Source organism: Pistacia vera, unplaced genomic scaffold, assembly GCF_008641045.1.
Source record: "Pistacia vera cultivar Batoury unplaced genomic scaffold, PisVer_v2 Contig513, whole genome shotgun sequence".
In the NCBI taxonomy this organism is placed as follows: domain Eukaryota; kingdom Viridiplantae; phylum Streptophyta; class Magnoliopsida; order Sapindales; family Anacardiaceae; genus Pistacia; species Pistacia vera.
The window spans coordinates 112,292-130,414 of NW_022196350.1; positions in this window are offsets into that span (position 1 = coordinate 112,292).

Consider the following 18,123-nt stretch of genomic DNA (forward strand, 5'->3'; position numbering starts at 1 on the left):
AAAATGCAGTTTTAATCATGTGAATAAAATAGGGATTTTCAGATAAACAAATGGGAGAGTCTGTAGCAACTCTGAATCTTGCTATTTCCTCTCGTGCAACATGTGCATTGTATTGCCATGTTAAGAGATTTGAGGATTGTGGATAAAAATTAAGTTAAGTTTGAATTTGCCTACCTGATCCGGTTGAAGATGTACCTGACAGCTGTATTATTTGGGGTGCTTCTTCTCCAAGTGTCGTCGCATCGTCGAAGTCCCCTCATTAGCGCCAATAATAGTTCCACAAAAATTACATACCCCACACGATTCTTCCCCATCCCCATTTGTCTTTGACCGTTTTGATTTGGTGAAGTATCGTCATACATCGGACACGACCCTCTTTAACGGTTGGGGGGGTTGGGCTATACCCGTGCCCGTTGAGTTGCAACTCACTTATGTTTGGCTGCAACTCACTTATGTTTGGCTGCACCTCGTCCCGGCCGAATGTGATTGTTGAATTGCAGTTGCTACCTCTAGAGGAAAAGGTGAAAATTGATTGAACAGTTCCATTTTTTTTGTGGATGAAACGTAAAACTCATTTCGGGATGATCCTCTGAATGCATCATTTTGGAAATTCATTATGAATTTATGATAAAATAATAAATAATTAAAATGAAAAAAAATTAAATAATAATATGAATAAGATATAATATTGAATAATATAAAAAATTGAACAATATAAATAATAAATTATGATATGAATAAATTAAAATATAAATATAAATTGAATGAGAATTTGATTAGAGATTTGGAGTAGAGAGTAGAGAGTAGAGAGATTGAGTGGTGTGGAAAAAATGAAAAATTTAAGGGATATTTATAGTGTAGTTGTGTGGGGGGGATGAAAAAAAAAACTCTTATAATTTATGTTAATTTCAAAATTTATAGGGGGTTTTATGTAATTATCCAAAGGGCTAAAAAAAAAAAAAAAAAAAAGGTTTAGGCCTGGGACAATCCAGGCCTAGTCCAGTTTGGGACTAGGCCTACTAGGACCGGTCCTTGAGAGGACCGATCCTTGGACCAGGTTTTTGGACCCAGTCCCAAATGCCTAGCTCTACCTTCAACACTCCTCTTTGAACCTATTTGGTGCCCATTCCAAGCAAATTCTTTAGCATTTCAAATCTTGACTTTGGCAAGATTTTGGTGAAAACACCCGCCACTTATTTGTGCATAATATGATGAATAGTAGTGGCATCCTTAATCCTGGAAACAATGGTGGAATGGTTTTTTTATTTTTGAGATTCTTCAATGATGGGTGATTCATCAGATGAGGCACAAAGTTAAAGAATTATTCGATACGCATGCACTTAAAAATATGTTATGTTATGTTGTTGGGGTATCATTACGTCTCATTATCCATCCTTGGACCTAATTCAGGTTCGTTAATGTTATCTTTAGTAACATAACATATAATACAAATAGTTTGCCAGACGAGACATGAAATTGAAAAATTACAGACTATATACGTAAGAAAATGTTATATTATTAGGGCAATGTTACATCCTGATAATTACGATGCCATAGATTTGTTATATTTTATTGTAGTATTGATATGATATGAAATGTTATTAGATCGATAATAACTTTTGAATTGACTATTGATTTGGGTTACAATGTCAAAATTTGACTTCATGAAGGACAACAAGAACATGCACCAAAGTCTAATGTGAATTGAATTTAATATTATCTTTAAAATATAATCCAGTTTTAAAATGAACAAATTGTTTGTAAATAAGATTATCCTTATCATATAATAATAATTAAAACTTTAATGAATTTATTGTAGAGAATACAGAATTTTATATACTAACTTTATAATTCAGAAGTTTTCCAATAAATCTTAATAATTCAAATAAACATTTTTTTTCATTATTAAATTTCAGTGACATCTGGCCCATCCAATTTAAACAACATGAATCTGGTATAGGCCACGGCCCGTACCAAGCCCCCCTTTGAGTTTAAAGTGTAATGTATTTTTTTTCTTAACCATTATTTTTTTATATGAATTATTAAATAAAAATTACCATACATTAATAGGAGTAGGTGATGAAAATAAATATAATAGTGTAATAAATTTTAATAAAATGTTAGATTTTACCATTTTATCCTCAAAATTGTTAGTTCTCACTAACCTCTGACAATTGAGGGATGTAAGTGTCACTTTCAGAAACCATGTGAGTCAAATCGCATCTGCTAAACTTAATGTATGTTAACGAAAATACCCCCATGGTCAAGTGTGTCATGTTACTTTCAAGAATTTATAAGGTCCATGTTCTTCTAGCTCTTCCTCAACTTGCTCAAAAAAGCCAAAACTTTATGGCCCCAAGATTCTTGATTTTCGTCTCTTCCATTTCCTCACATTAAATAACTTCTGCACAATATGGTTGCCAAATTAAGCATGCTCATATATTCTAAGATCTCATATTTTTTTTTCTGTATGTGATTCTAGTTTCTTCGTTCACATTAAATGACTTCTTGCACGTTCAACAGTTGAACGACAGAGAAGCAATTAGTTGAAAGAACTAAAGAGCGATTGGGAATCAAATAAACAAATAATCGCACACAAGTAGAAAACTAATAAAGAGAAATAAGCGTCCATAATTTATCTTAATTCACCTAAACCCAAGTTACATCCAGTAGAGTCAATATTATTGTAATATTATCTCTTCTCTCTCATTACAATAAGGGAGCGTTTGGTTCGAGGTAATATCAGGTTACTAGGGTTATGTCATCTTATATTACTTTAATTATCGCGTTTGGTTGTCAAATAATATGAGATTCCGATAATCTTCTAATACAAATAGTAGTTACTATTCGTAATATTAAAGGTAATCTGATTACTTCCATTTTCTTAAGTATTATAAGATTACTAAGGTAATCTTATTTTTGTTACAATTTTATCCCTTATTAATAAAAATTTTGGACAATAATACCCTTATTTTAAAATCAATTTATATTAATCTACCATTACAATTTTACCCTTGTTTAATTAAGTTTTTGGACAATAATACTCTTATATTTAAAACAAATTACATACCGCCACCTAGCCACCACCGTTGACAGTGGGCCAACCATCGTGGACCGTCACCGGAGTAACAAAAAATGACCGAGATTCACTAGGAGGCTCCGATATGGCCGTTTCTAGCCATATTGATGGCCAAAAATGGCCAGATGTAGCCTGATATGGTCATTATCGACCATCAATATGGCCAGATCGACCATATCGGAGCCTCCCAGTCATGGTGACTCTAGGTGACTTCCGACGACTTCCGACGGTGGTTTGCGATGGCAGCAGGAGCGGCAGGGTGATGAGGTGATTTTGTTATAAATTAAAGTTTTATATAAAGGGGATGTTTTAGCTAAATTTGAGATATTGGGGTTTAAAAAAATTGTTCAAAAATTAATAATAAAAATAATATTATATTAATATTAAAAAAAAGGGCAATTTAGTAATTTAAATAACATATCCATCAATTTATTCCTCCTAACCAAACATATTAATATAAAATACTCACCCATTTATTCTAATTAACCAAACACGTTTTCTTAAAGATTCCCAATAATCTTCAAAGTAATATAAAATTCTCGTAATCCAACATTTCCTAAACCAAACGCACCCTAAATGTATTTGCTATAATTTTCTATATCACTCATATAAGAGAATAATGTCTTTATTTACTAGGTTATGAAGAGAAACCTAATACTATTAGCAGTGGCGGATCCAGCCACATTCATGGCCCACCCTCAAATTTTCTTTTTTTTAATATTAATATGTATAATTTATATATTTTGGCTCACCCTAACATAAATATTAATGGATAAAAATAGTAATATATAATAAATTTTTATTTTGATCTACCCTAAAAGAAATTTCTGGATCCACTATTGACTATTAAGATCCTTATTTCGAAGCCAAATCCTATTAGGAGTTCTAATCCTTAGAAAACTCGTTTGTGTCACGGCTTATGGTCAAACCCATTATTATTGAAGCGGTGCCAATCGCAACATTAGGATCCTCGTATGAATAATAGTTAATAAAAAAAGATAAATATATAAAACAAATTTTAACTATACATGTCATAATTTATTAATTCTCGAGAGAGATTATATCAGGAGAGAATCATAACTCTTTTCGAAGATTTATGTTATGTCGTTAAAATATCTCTTTTTTGCATGTAATTCAAGTGTTTAGCTCACATTAAATAGCTTGTACGTCGTCTTTATTTTCTATTACACGACTGTATGTGACCTGTAAAAGACATGTTGTAGCGTTATTGATACTTTTATAATGAATAATATTACATTTATAAACTTTATTTTCTATGCAAAATAGCATATAATGTTCATAATACCGTAGTACAATAATCAAAATTCAAAATATTTATATTCCAAAGTACATAAATTCTATTAAATTTGGATGTCGGATATGTCATTCTCAATTTCAACTTAAAAGATTTGAATCCTATGCAACTTTCATATATGTGGATACTGGGCAATTGAGACCCCATTGATGTTTAGGCTCCATTTGGTTTATATTTTTACGTTTTTGGGAAAAAATTTTGAAAAAAATTAAAAAAAGTTGAATTTGGTGGTTATTACGATATAGGATTTACAAATTAATAAAATACCTCCTATGTTTGTTTTTTTACAAAACACCCCTATAATAAAACATTAAAAGTTAATAAAAACACCCCCAACCCACCCATCAAATACGGACAGCCGGCTACCACCACCGGAGGGTGGCCAGAGTCGCCGTATTGGCGTATGACCGACTGGATCTTGTCGGTCGTGCACCGATATAACCTTTTTTGACCAGATCCATGGTGGATCTGGCCGGCAAATGCCAGATCTACGGCTAGATCTGGCCATTGATGGCCAGATCTGGCTGCATTTTCTCATCAACGACAGCCAAAGATACAGTCGTCGTTGATGGTCAACGACAACCATATGTTGACTGTCGTTGACGTCTGGTTACACCAACGGCCAGATCTTTGACCTTAGATTTGGCATTTTCCTGCTAGATCCACGGTGGATCTGCCGGAAAAGGCTAGATCGAAGCACTACCGGCCAGATTCAGCCAGTAGTATGCCGTCCTACCAGATTCCGACCAACTTCTAACAGTGGTGGCCAGAATCTGGTATAATATGGGTTTAGAGGTGTTTTTGTAATTTCGAAACAAAATATTTAGGGGTATTTAATTAAATTAACAAATTTAGGGGGTTAAAAAAAGTTGAATAATATTGATAATATTGTGAGTTTTTTGACATTTTACTATTTAACTTTTTTAGGAATACTAATAATAGTATTCCCAAAAACTAACCAAACGGAGCCTTAATATTTCATATTAATATTCTAGTGTAGTATTAATTGTAATAATATTTGTAAGATTGGGTATTACAAATATTATGTGGGTGTAAATGGTATCAGAGCTTTGGAAGATGGGGGGTATATGTGCTTATACCTGTTAACTTGTTGAAAGTTCTTAGTAGCATGAATAATGATTTAAATGATGAAGTCTGTTTAAATAAGACTTGTTTTCATTTAGATCATGGTCTCGAGGGAAAATCGGAGATCGGTTTGTTAAATACTGTCGTAGATAAGTTAGAGCTTTTGACCCAGAAGCTTGAAAACTTAGACAGGAGAGTGAATTATACGGTGTATCGTATATTTTCTCTAAACTAATAATTAACCCAGATCGGGAATCAGATTGAAAAGGTTAATTCTGTACTTCAAAAGGTCAAAACACTGGAACGTGTTTTAACTATTTTACTAAGTCGGTAAAATAGGAGATGTCTCTAGTGTTGAGTGACATCGAACAAGTGTGGCCTATTGAAGGATATACTGAACAAGAGGTTAAACGGGTTGTGTTGGACCTCTGTAACGGCAACCCAGATATTCGAGAAGAATATTTGACTTGGCTAGGTGTAAAGCGACTTTTGGATGTTATTCAAAAGGCTTTTAGTCAAGGGTGCACAAAGATTTTGTGTTTTATTTGCCGGATTTCCACCATTGAAGTCTCTGAGCTAGAGCTTCGGAATAAGTGGTTGGAAAAGGTTGAGGCGGTAATTCCTTACTGGTACGGCGAATCCCAGCCGAATCCAGATCCTACACCATATAAAGAGTCAGACTTTGCAACTGAGTTGAGACCTGATTCAGATTGACCATGGGTGGTCATGATGTTTTGGATCAGTTCGCGGCTAGTTTGTAGAAAAAATATCCTAGATTGCCTTCAAGATATGCCCAGTTCGTGGCCAAAGAAACCCAAGGTGATTGGAAAAAGGTTGAAAAACTCTTTATGAAAGGTGTTAAGGAAGAAGACTTTGTTTCTAAAGTTGATGGAAAACAGAAGGTTGATATTCCGGAAATTTCTACCTCGGATGTTGAACGAATCAGCAGGTATTATGAGGAAGAAATGAAGAAACAAAGGAAAGAAGACGAAACTGGAGGATTAAAACTTAAGGAGACGAAACTGGAGGATTAAAACTTACTCCAGGTCCTAAAAAGGCGGAGCTCGATGAGCTAATCTCTAAACTCAGGGAATCTGAGTTTAAAGATGATCCCCTTGAAGGAATTCGTAATCCTTTAAATTCTTTCGAAGGATTTCTTAAGGAAATCTCCAAACCCGAAATTTCGTCTGTGAATATAGGCGATATTTTTATCAGTTGCCTGGTGGCACACAGGAAGTCATGAAAAATACTTTCTTTGCTAAGCTTTCCCCAGGATGGGATAAGGCAGTAAACGAGGCATTTAAACTTCTACTTGAAAAGAATCAGGTTGTTGATTCTTTGGGAGGAAGAATAGAAGCTGTTAGACAACTCGTAAGGACAAGATGTTTGAACGCCAAGCTGAATAAGGAAGCTAAATGCTTGAGTTCAACGAATCTTGTTGTCAAAACTTTGATGGCGTGCCAGGACAATATGGCTGTGAGTCGAGGGGTTCGACTAAACATCAAGGTTGGAAAAACCATATGAAGCGAAAATGATCGTTTGGTAAAAAGAATTTTAAGCCGAAAAGTTTTCGTAATATGGTAAAACAACCTGTTACTAATAAACGGAATCTTCCGGATCATGGAAGGTTTATTAAGCGAACAGGGAAAGGTAGGCTTAACGCTAAGGAACGCGGAGCGCGTAAGTTTTGTGTTACCTGCCCAACTGGCAAAAACGCAAAAGATTGTAATTGTTGCTGGATTTGTGGTGACAAAAATCATTTTGCGGATAAATGCCCTCATAAGGGAAAGAAAAAGGCTGCGGTACGATTTTTGGAAGTCAACGCGGAAAGCCAAACTTCTGAATTTGAGCCAGTTTGGGGATACGAAATTGATTCTGATGATGAGGTTTATGAATTAATTTCGGATTACTCTGATGATTCGGATTCTTCAGAGGATGACTCAAAAGATATCACTTTTGAGGAACAATCTTCAAATCTTCAACGTGTAGGTATATTCATGCAAAGGACTAGTAGTCTAAATGAATATCCTAGGAATAGCGGTATTGGTGATGAGGATGATCTTATCCCAAATTAGAATGAAGATGAAAACCCTAACTCGGTAATTAGTTCATCATCTAATTACGAGGATCCCTCGGGTAACCCTGACAATTGGTAATTCCGAGGTTAACACTAAGAGGTTTTGAGAAACGCTCTAAGTGGATATTTAAAGCTGAAGGCTTGGAAGATGTACACGAAAAACCTGTTCGTGTAGCTTTATCTCAGTCTCGAGAGGGAGAATTAGTACTTTCGAATGATGAGTGGCTACAGGAGGTTCGAAATCTTGCCAAACCGGCAATGGCTAGTATAATTATGTACAACTTGGTGCTGTACAGATTCGTGTGCAGGGACTATTCGTGGAGAATGAAGTACCTGTTCAGGTTGCCTTACTGGACAGACGATGGCTTACATTTGGTAAGCTTTAGTTGGCGGTTTTCATGCTAACTTAGCTTTGGGAGATGCCTATGGGACGTTAAACCAAGATACATGGCTAGTCTCCAGGATCAAACCTTAAACGGATTATGGTTCTTCGAATTCATACCTTAGGACTAGAAGACTGATGGCTTCTAGTGATGGAAAACAATTCAGTATAGGTTAATTTATTGTTTGATAATTCTGTTAATCCTATACTATGAACTCCAGTGCAGATACTGAGGTTCATGGCCCAGGACAGATTCTGTAATTCCAATTCGACCTACGGTAGTCAATGCGAAGGTCTTACGTGGCCGAACGATGGTTTTGGAATATTCCACACAGCCCAGCGTGGTGAATTAAACCCAAATCGAGGAATTCAAATCTAGGAATTTGATAATGAGGTTGAGTTACTCTTCCTACGCCTAGAAAGTCGGTGTCTCTAGAGCGGAATAACAAATTCAACCTATTATATCAAGGAAAAATATACTGGAAACAGATGATACTGCTAGTGATGCTGGAAGTAGCAATAGCAGGAAAATAGTTGGGTATAATCTGTGCAAATCCGAGTATGAAGACGAGACTCCGAGCACGAAAATGATGGATGGTCATGAAATGCATTGTCATGGGTAGTTCAGGGGACTATTGACACATGACTACGTGCTAAATTGTATTTTCCAGAATAGAGAATATACTCTGGATATTCTTGTAGACATAGGAGCAACCAAATGTATTGCAAGGAAGCAATGTTTTCCACAGGAGCTTTGGAAACCATGGAAAAACCTATCCTAAATACGGTTGTAGATGGAGGTCAAAGTATGATCACGGATGTGGTAGAAAACGTGGTTGTACTGTTAAACGAGAAAAAATCACTCTAAGGGAAGTCCTAGTAGTGGATTACTTAGAGGTTGATTTTATTCTCGGAAATAGCTTTCTGCGAGGTCAAGCAGAAGTTAGGCCATTTACTCAGGATAACGACCACATTACCTTGGAGGACATAAAATCCCTATTCTTGCTAAGCCTGAAGTTTCGAAAGTAAGAAACGGTTTTAGACCAGTGAAACTAAGGCAAGAAGTAGATCACATTGTTTTCCAGGTTTTGGAAACAAGGAATTGTGGTTGAAATCTTCTGAAGAAGAAGAAGGGGATGAGGCTTGTAATGTTTTCTTTCAAATTGTTTACTAGTTATAGTATAAATCGGATCGCACGAGGTATATCGCAAGAGGATGATCCCTCTGGTGCATGCCTTGAGAGCACGGATAATTCATACATAAGGAAAAAATCTTGAAGGTTGAAAACGAGAGCCAAAATAACTCTTTAAGGATTGAGGAACTTGTAAAATCCTTTAGAGGAACTTTCTCCATGCTTTGATGATCAACCATTAAAGTTATGGGAAAGGAACGGTAATTATGCTTCACTTGAATTGAAAAGGAAGGATGATAAAATAGTGACCAAATCTTATCCTATACTCCTGATGCAGAGGAGGAATTCAGTAACAATACCGGAATGCTGGAAAAGCAATTGATACGCGCCAGTAAAGTCCACACTCTTCACCAGCATTCATGGTCTGAATAGAACGAGCAGTTAAGAGGTAAAGCCGGATGGTTATCGATTATAGGCAGTTAATGAAAAAACCATTGACGAACTATAGATACCAAACAAATCAGCTTGTTTGAATAAAGCTAGATTTGGAAAATCTCTCCAAATTTGATTGAAGTCAAGATTCTGGCAGATCAGGATGGCGGAGTCAAGCATTCCTTTGACGGCTTTCACCTGTCCGAAGGATTGTTTGAATGGATGGTTCTGCCTTTTGGGCTTAAGCAGGCACCATCAATATTCCAGAGGAAATGGATTGTCTTGGAGATTTATCTATCTTTGGAGATTTATCTAACTTTTATGTAGTCTATATTGGTGTGGTTCTGGTTTTTAGTAAAACCATGGAAGAACATGTAAATCATCTTAGACTAGTGATAAAAAAGTTCCTTGATAATGAATGATTCTCTGAAAGAAGGTAGAATGGTTAAAGACAAGGTGAAATTCTTAGGCGTTGAGATAGGTGAAGGAGGTCTTCAACTCCAAAACATATCTCAAAGAAGTTGCTGAATTTCCAGATGTGCTGGAAGATAAGCACATGTTACAGCAATTTCTTGGGTTAGCCAATTACATGCGTGAATAGTTCCTAATCTCGCTAATGTAATTAATGGCTTGACGCTTAAGGTTAGTGATAAGTGCCCTGGGTTTGGACACTTGAAGATACTAATTGTGTTAAGCGAACCCAAAGCCTTGACAAAGCAATTAAAACCTTTAAAACCCCGAGATAGAGGATAAACCATTATAGAAAGTGATGTATCTCACTTGTATTTGGGAGGTGTGCTTAAGGCTAGGGACTGAAAATATTGAACGAATTGTTCGGTATGCTTCAGGAAAATTCTCTCCTGCCGAAATAAACTATCCTGTCCATGAGAATGAAGTTTTAGCAGCGAAAGAATGTATGACTGATTTCGATTGTTCGTAATCAGTCAGGAATTTACTTTAAGGACAGACTCTAATATTTAAAGACCTTTTGAAACTGTCTTTAAAGGAGACAAAGCTAGACTAATCAGATGGCAGATTTGGTTTGCAATTATAGAATCAAATTTGAATATATTTCTGGTAAATCTAACTTTGTTGCTGACTTTGCGTCCAGACATTTTGCAGAAGAATTGCAGGATAATGGCAGCAAAGGAAACTGGAAATCACTTCTCATGCTCCAAGTGTCAGCAACGAGGACACTTGAGAAGGAATTGTCCTTTGAAGGTTACTTCACTTCAAGGTTGCTGCTAAAAATGAGAAAACTGCGGATAAGCAGGTGGCTTCATCTTCTCAGCAGGTTACTGCGGTAAAGTAGGTTAAAGGGAAGAATCGTGACTATGATTCTGATACTTCGGATCGAAGAAACCCAAAATTTCAACGATTGCAGGGTGAAACTTCTACGAAGGTACTACTTCTGAAAGAGGGTTACTCTTAAGAAGGAACCGACTCAGAAAAAGGCAATATTTTGTTAGTCTTGTAAATAGGAAGGACATGAACGGCTAATTGTCCACTGTCAAAGATCAAATTTTCTGAGGAATCATCGTCAGGCGCTACAAGCGTGGTGACACACACTCCACAAAAAAAGCGGTTAATTGACGCAATATTTGAGAGGTTTAGCTTTCCAGAAGGCTTAGATTAACTTCAGCTAGTCAAACACTCTGGGAGAATCTGGAAACCCAAATTAGGATCACAATGGTGACAGGACAAGGGGAAGTACAGCTGCAGAGATGTTTAGAGACTAGCAAGAAGGTTAGCTGGCTGGAAGCTGACAAACTGTTTATGAGGATGAAGAGTTCAAGGGAACTGCCTTACTCTATGAAGCAGGAATTCAAAAACTTGAGGTAATGAGAAAATGTCATTTGTTTACATGTCAAAACTCAAACTCGAGAATTTGAATAAATTAAAGTAAAATTGGGAAAAACTGACTTGACGGATATGTTCAAGGATTAGCGTTTATCCTAATGAAGCTATGGAATTGTTGTTCCATGGAAATCTTTAGAAAAGGTTCTGTAGAGATCTTTTGACTAAAGGATGGATCGATACAATGCAAAATGACTTAGGAAGCGATGGTGGATCCAAATATGCCAGATGCGGTTAAGCAAACGCTCTGTGTATTGAATTGGAAAGTTGACACTTTCACTTGCATGATTACTTCCTCATTGCAAGAGAGCTATGATGTTCAACCGTACAGATATGGGAATTTTCTGTAGGAGAACCATGGTACCGAATTAGCTCGATAGTGAGGTAAAAATGGTTCTTACGCACTAGAAGAAATTCAAAAGAAAGAAGAGGAAGATTGGACCAGGTTACACATTGCCAAAATGTTACTGGTTAAATCCAAACTGGAAGAGCTCGTTAGGGCAAATGCTACTATCCATATTCAGAATGGAATTGTGGTAGTTATACCAGACAGGTATGCATTGATCCAGGATACTCTTTTCAACATAATCAGGCCCAGTTGAGAACGTTTCTAGAAGGGTTCGATTTAGCCCATCTACCGAAGCAGGCCTTAATGAGGAACTATTGATCTTCTAAGGTTGGTCTTAGCCCACGACTAGGAAGCCCAAGAAGATGCGACTCTAAAAGATTTTATTGATCTTATCGAAGTAGATAACTTCAAAGATTGATAAAAATCTAGAGGATGGAGATTTGGACAACCGGAAACGTCCAACACGTAATACGCTGACGTGTATCCAAAAAGCGGAAATAATCCATGGACCGTCAAGATTTTGCCGACAAAATTTAACGTAGCATATTTAAAGGCAATCTTGTATATTGTGTCATATGTAATAAGTAACATGTGTAAAATGTAATAAGTTGTTTTAAACATGGGAGACATATGAGACCCATATTATATTTTCTTTATTTTCTTTAAGTTACGTGTTAGTTTTTATTAGGATAAAGTCAAATCACATGTGTTTTGTGATTGACATTGTGTTTTGTAAAGTTTATCTTATCTATGGATTCAAAAATTTTGAAATCCGAACTTCTCTATATAAAGAGAAGCTTTGTATATTTGTAATCAGAGAAAAATTAATAATACTTTCAGTTTGTGAAAAATTCAGTTTCTCAATCTCTTGTTTTACTTTTATTGCCTACTCGAAGCAAATAAAATGTTACTCAAGACGATTGATACCCAAGTATGAATTAATCTGTAATACTGAATTTATGTGTTTTTCTCTCCAATTAATCAACTAGGTTAATTAGTTATTAATTGTAATAATATTTGTAAGACTGGGTATTACAAATATTTTGTGGGTGTAAATGGTCGGATATTTTAGATAGAGAGTATGTTATTTATTGAGATAGAGAGTATGTTATTTATTGAGGTATGAATCATAATTGGAACAGATTTTGAATTATGATCAGAGCGTATAAAGTATGATATTATCTTGATTATGAGAATATGTTTTTTTGTCAAGATAATGTTACTTTTCATCTGAATCATTTAATCCCTATTCGAATAACCTTTAAATTATATTATGATTAAAGTTTATATAAAGTAACACTGTCTCGATTATGAGGATATGTTATTTTATCATATAACGTTACTTTTTCATTTAGATCATTAAATCGTGGTTCAAACAACCTTCAAATCATTAGCAAAGTCCATACAGAGGGTAGCATTAGGATAAGGTTACTTTTATCTAGATCAAAGGCACCTTGTAGATAGAAGTGAAAATTATTTACAAATTTTATATACTTTTATCTAGATCAAAGGCATCTTGTAGATAGAAGTGAAAATTATTTACAAGGTGCCTTTGATCTAGATAAAAGTAACCTCTAATGTGATTGGACTCTCTCCTCCCTTGAGTTAGTTTTTAAAGGATGAGTCTGGGTTATACCCAAGCTTGTTTATTATAGTATCAAAGTTAGGTTTGTTTGGATAGGTTTGGACCCTGATTGTGCACATCAAGCATGAGAAAGTGTGTTACAAATTGTATTTGTTGCACATTATCATGGGTAAGCTCCTATGAAATATATCTATTTGGGTTTTTTCCTCCTGAGCTAATTTTTGGGCGTGGTTCTTTTTAAACTCGTTTATCAACAAATATGATCTGTCCAAAATTCAAGGAAGATTCAAGTCATTGTTTATGTTTTAAGGAATAGTTTCAATGGGAAGTTTCTGATCAAATACATTGTATTTTAGCTTCTTTAAGGGAGCCTTTTGGGACAAGATTTTTAAAGAGCTTTATTAAAGATCTTTTTGGATTTTTTACATTACAACTTTACAAGTGGGGACAGTTTATGAAAATAATAGAATGACAAGACAAAAAAAATTAAAATTAAAAAATGAGATATTTTCAATTGGTGAATTAAATGATAACCTTAATATATAAATATTTTCTTAAAAAAATTGAAAACATATTTGAAATTGTAATAATAATTAATTAATTAATTAAAATGTAACACCTTTAATTTCATTAATTTCCAAGAAATTACATCTCATATTATTATTATTATTATTAAATGTTTGAATAAGTTTTTTATTAATCAAAACCTTATTTCTGTACTCTTGTTTATGTTCAAAGATTCTTTTAAAGAGAATCAATGTTTTTTTTTCCTTAAAAAAATTAAAACCCTCTTCCAATTTAAGATTATTTCAGATTTAAAACATGTGATAGATCTTATAAGATTTACATAAATTAATTAATTAATTAATTAATTCGATATTTTGATCACAAATAATTATGCTTAAGTTACACGAATAATATTTTAATTACCCCAAATATTATTAATACAAAACAAAATCAAATACCTATGTGTTTGTCTGGATTTCTGCTAACTAAAATATCAGTTCTATAGTATTTATAGATTAAGTATAGGAGTTGGATCATGCAAGGTTAGCTGTTCAATAACATTGTATCAGCCCTCTTAAGGATAACTAATATGACACCTATGTAATTGTCTCAATTTCTCTTAACTAAAATATCAAATCGATAATGTCACCAGTTTAGTATGGTTGCATTAACCCTTTTAACAAGTTACAATGGAGTTGAATCATACGAAGATATCAATTCAATAATCTTACATCAACCTTATGATAGTATGACAAATATGATATCTACATAACTGTCTTGATCTCTATAAACTAAATATTGGTTCAATAACGTTACAGATTCGATAATGTTGTATTAAACAAAGTTAAATCATACAAAGTTAATAATTTAATAATCTTATATCAACCTTCTTATTGTATGACTAATGTGATACTTATGTGTTTGTCTCGGTTTCTATGAGCTAAAACATAAGTTCGATAATGTTAAAGATCCAGTACGATTGTATGTATTAACCCTGATACATATTTAAATTAGGAATGGGATTGTATCCTTAGAATAATAAAAAAGATCCGATCAGGTGTTTGGTTAGGCAGAAAACAAATAACAAGACATGTGAAGTTGGTTCAAGTGCCCATAATTTGGGTATTTATCAGATGTTGTCCCATACCATACCAAATTTGAGGCTTCAAATCACTTGCCTCATTCAGTCCTGATCTGGACGAATCAGTATCTTGGCTCACAATATTTGTGAGAATCACTCCCATGTAAGCCTTTTACAGACCCACATGTGATCTGGTTCACGAGGTTTCAAGCCACACCAAATCAACTAATTATTTCATTATTATACACCCCCAAATTTTATTACACCCCTCAAATTTGACCCAATTTCAATATCACATTCTATACTTTTTGTTACAGGGAATTTCGGTTGATCCTAGTGAATTTCGGTTGATCCTAGTGATTGTCCCAACCTGTTTGGACCTTCGTATCGTAACGTTCATGATCGCCATCATTGCGTGCTTCTATTAGTCAAAGGGTTAATGACCTAGGAAAGTATCTAATAATTGATCTCTATGGAAGGCAACATTAGTTTCAGTGATACAATATAATCCGAAACAAATTACTTAAGGCTTAGATAATAGTAATTCAAACTTTGATAAATTTCTTCTAATAAACGAAAAAAATTTGGTTATAACGTCCGTAATCATTAACGGATATACCAACCCTAGTTTGTCATCTCAATCATTAGATGCTTTCAGTAATCTCATTAACGGATATACCAACCCTAGTTTGTCATCTCAATCATTAGATGCTTTCAGTAATCGAAAGGTCAACGATCACTAAAAGCATTCAGTAGTAAGCTAGGAGAGAGGCAATGTTCCTCTAAACACTATAATATAACTAAAAAAGCATATAATATTAAAAAATATGGTTGAAAACTTTCAAATTATATAAGACTTAGTTAATTGTAATTCAAACTTTGAAGGGTTTAGATAAATTCCTTCTAAAAAACAAACAATTACAGTCTAACGTCCCTGATTGCTAGTGTCATATCATCTATAGTCTCTCATCTCAATCAATGGATGCTTTCACTGGTCAAATAAGAAGAGTAATGTTCCTTTGAACATTATAACATAATTCAAAAAGAGTAATACTACACTTACAAACTTTTTCGTAAAAACTGATGTAACAAAAGATGATTGAGTGAAATTTATTTTTAATTTAAAATCATTCAATCATCATTTGCTACATCAGTTTGTATGATAAAATTCGTATAAAAAGTTTGCAAGTATAGTATTACTTTTTCGAATAAATAATACTATTCTTATAAACTTTATTATACAAACTGATATAGTAAAAATATGATTGAAAATCCACAAATCATACAAGGCTTAGTCAATAATGATTTAAACTTGGAGGGGTCTCGAGATATTAATCTCTAATGAATAAACAAACAGGGAAAGAGACAGACACACGCAAGAAGATAACGATCTTGGTAGTCTTGACTCTTGAGGGGCAAAGCCAGCCACAAAAGGAATATCTTAGAAAGATCCATCTCTTATTATGACTTGAAAACAGGGTCACGTGTCAGAGACACTTTGATTTCTGTTCAATCCAACTAACAAAACACACCCTTGTAACATTTTGTGGCTCTTGATTTTTCGCCCTTTTTAATATTTGCTTCCTCTTGGGTCGCTATTGGCCAACACCATCATTAAATGGGCCTCCACATTTTACCACCACTTTCTAGTTCCGATCATCTTTGGTGCTTTACTCCATTCTACCTCAATCCTGACCGTTCCTCATGGATGATGATGGGATCTTGATCATGGAATGATTTAGTGAAGGAAGTTTCAAGAGGGATGTTAACTTGTTTGGAAAATTTTGTAAAAGTTGATGTGGGTTTTGTGGTTGATATTGATTCCATAAATGCTAACTTTAAGGTTTATTGATCGGATAATATTCGATGAATCTTGAACTATAATTCCAGAGTTGATCATGGTTCGATCATCCAAACAAAAAATAATATTATTTTAAAACAATTAATCAGTTTATTTTATATGTAAAGTGTGTTAATCAATGTTTAATTGGGTTTAGAATTAGTTTGATAATATTTTGGTTTGGGTCCAGTCAAGTTATACCGGGTAAACCCATTGGGGTTAGGTTTCTATTATATATTTTATGTAATAGTGAAAAACCTAAAATGTGAGAATAGAGAAAAGAGTGAATTGCTGATACTGTTTATCTTTATATTATGCAGTTTTCTGATACTCAACAAAATTAATATATTTAAATGTTGAATATATTATCTTGAAAGTGGGACGAACCAGGATGAATCACTGTATTCTATTATTATTTTATGTTTTTCTTGTAACGTATTTGCTTTCAGTTTCAATAAAGTGTGAATATTAACATACTAGGATTGTTATATATTATTGTTAGATTCTCGTATCTAAAAAGTGTAACAACTAATTATCTAGGTAAGATTGCCAAACTTAAAACCGATTAATTAAATGTATTATAGGAAAAATATTAAATTCATCACAATTCCATATAAAATAATTTATTTTAGCTTAGTGGTAACTTTCCCCTCCCTTTAAACCCAACATGGATAATTAAAAAAAAAAAAAAAATCTATACCTAAAGTTTTACTTACGGTATTTATTTTCCACCTTTATTATTCACATGTCAACAACTTAACATTATACAATATAATTATATGACTTAGTCTAATAATATTATCAAGTCTATTACAATTATTGTATCTGAAATCCAATCTCATAGAAAAAAACTTCGGTTCACTTGAATAATTATAAAAAATATATTTTATAAACTAATTAATATATCAATTTTTCGATTGGTAGAATGCCGACTATTTAACACATGTCATCTTTTGATTGGTTGAAGATAATTTTTTAATACTGATATACACCGTGTTGCTGTGGACTGAGAGCTCGGATCATAATTTATGAGGCAAATAAAAAGAGATTATTACAAACACTTATTTAAATAAATAACAATTTTCTTGGTCGGTATTAAAATATATATATTATAAAATTAGAAAATATTTGGAATAGTGTCGAATCACGCGTGGCTTTTACGGTAAAGAAAGGAAGGTAGGGGAAGCCGAGGTGGCAAAAAGCGTAATGCAAATCTCGTGGGGACCAGCTCACCTCATTACACTTACACACCACAACTTCCATTTGTCCAGCCGTCTTTGTCTCCCCTTGTTTTTCTTATTTTTACAGATATTTGTCTTCTGGATTTCTCTCCTCTTTGGATCCATCCCCACTCGCACCTTTATTGTTGGTGAAGTGTTTAATATTCTATTTTTAGACATT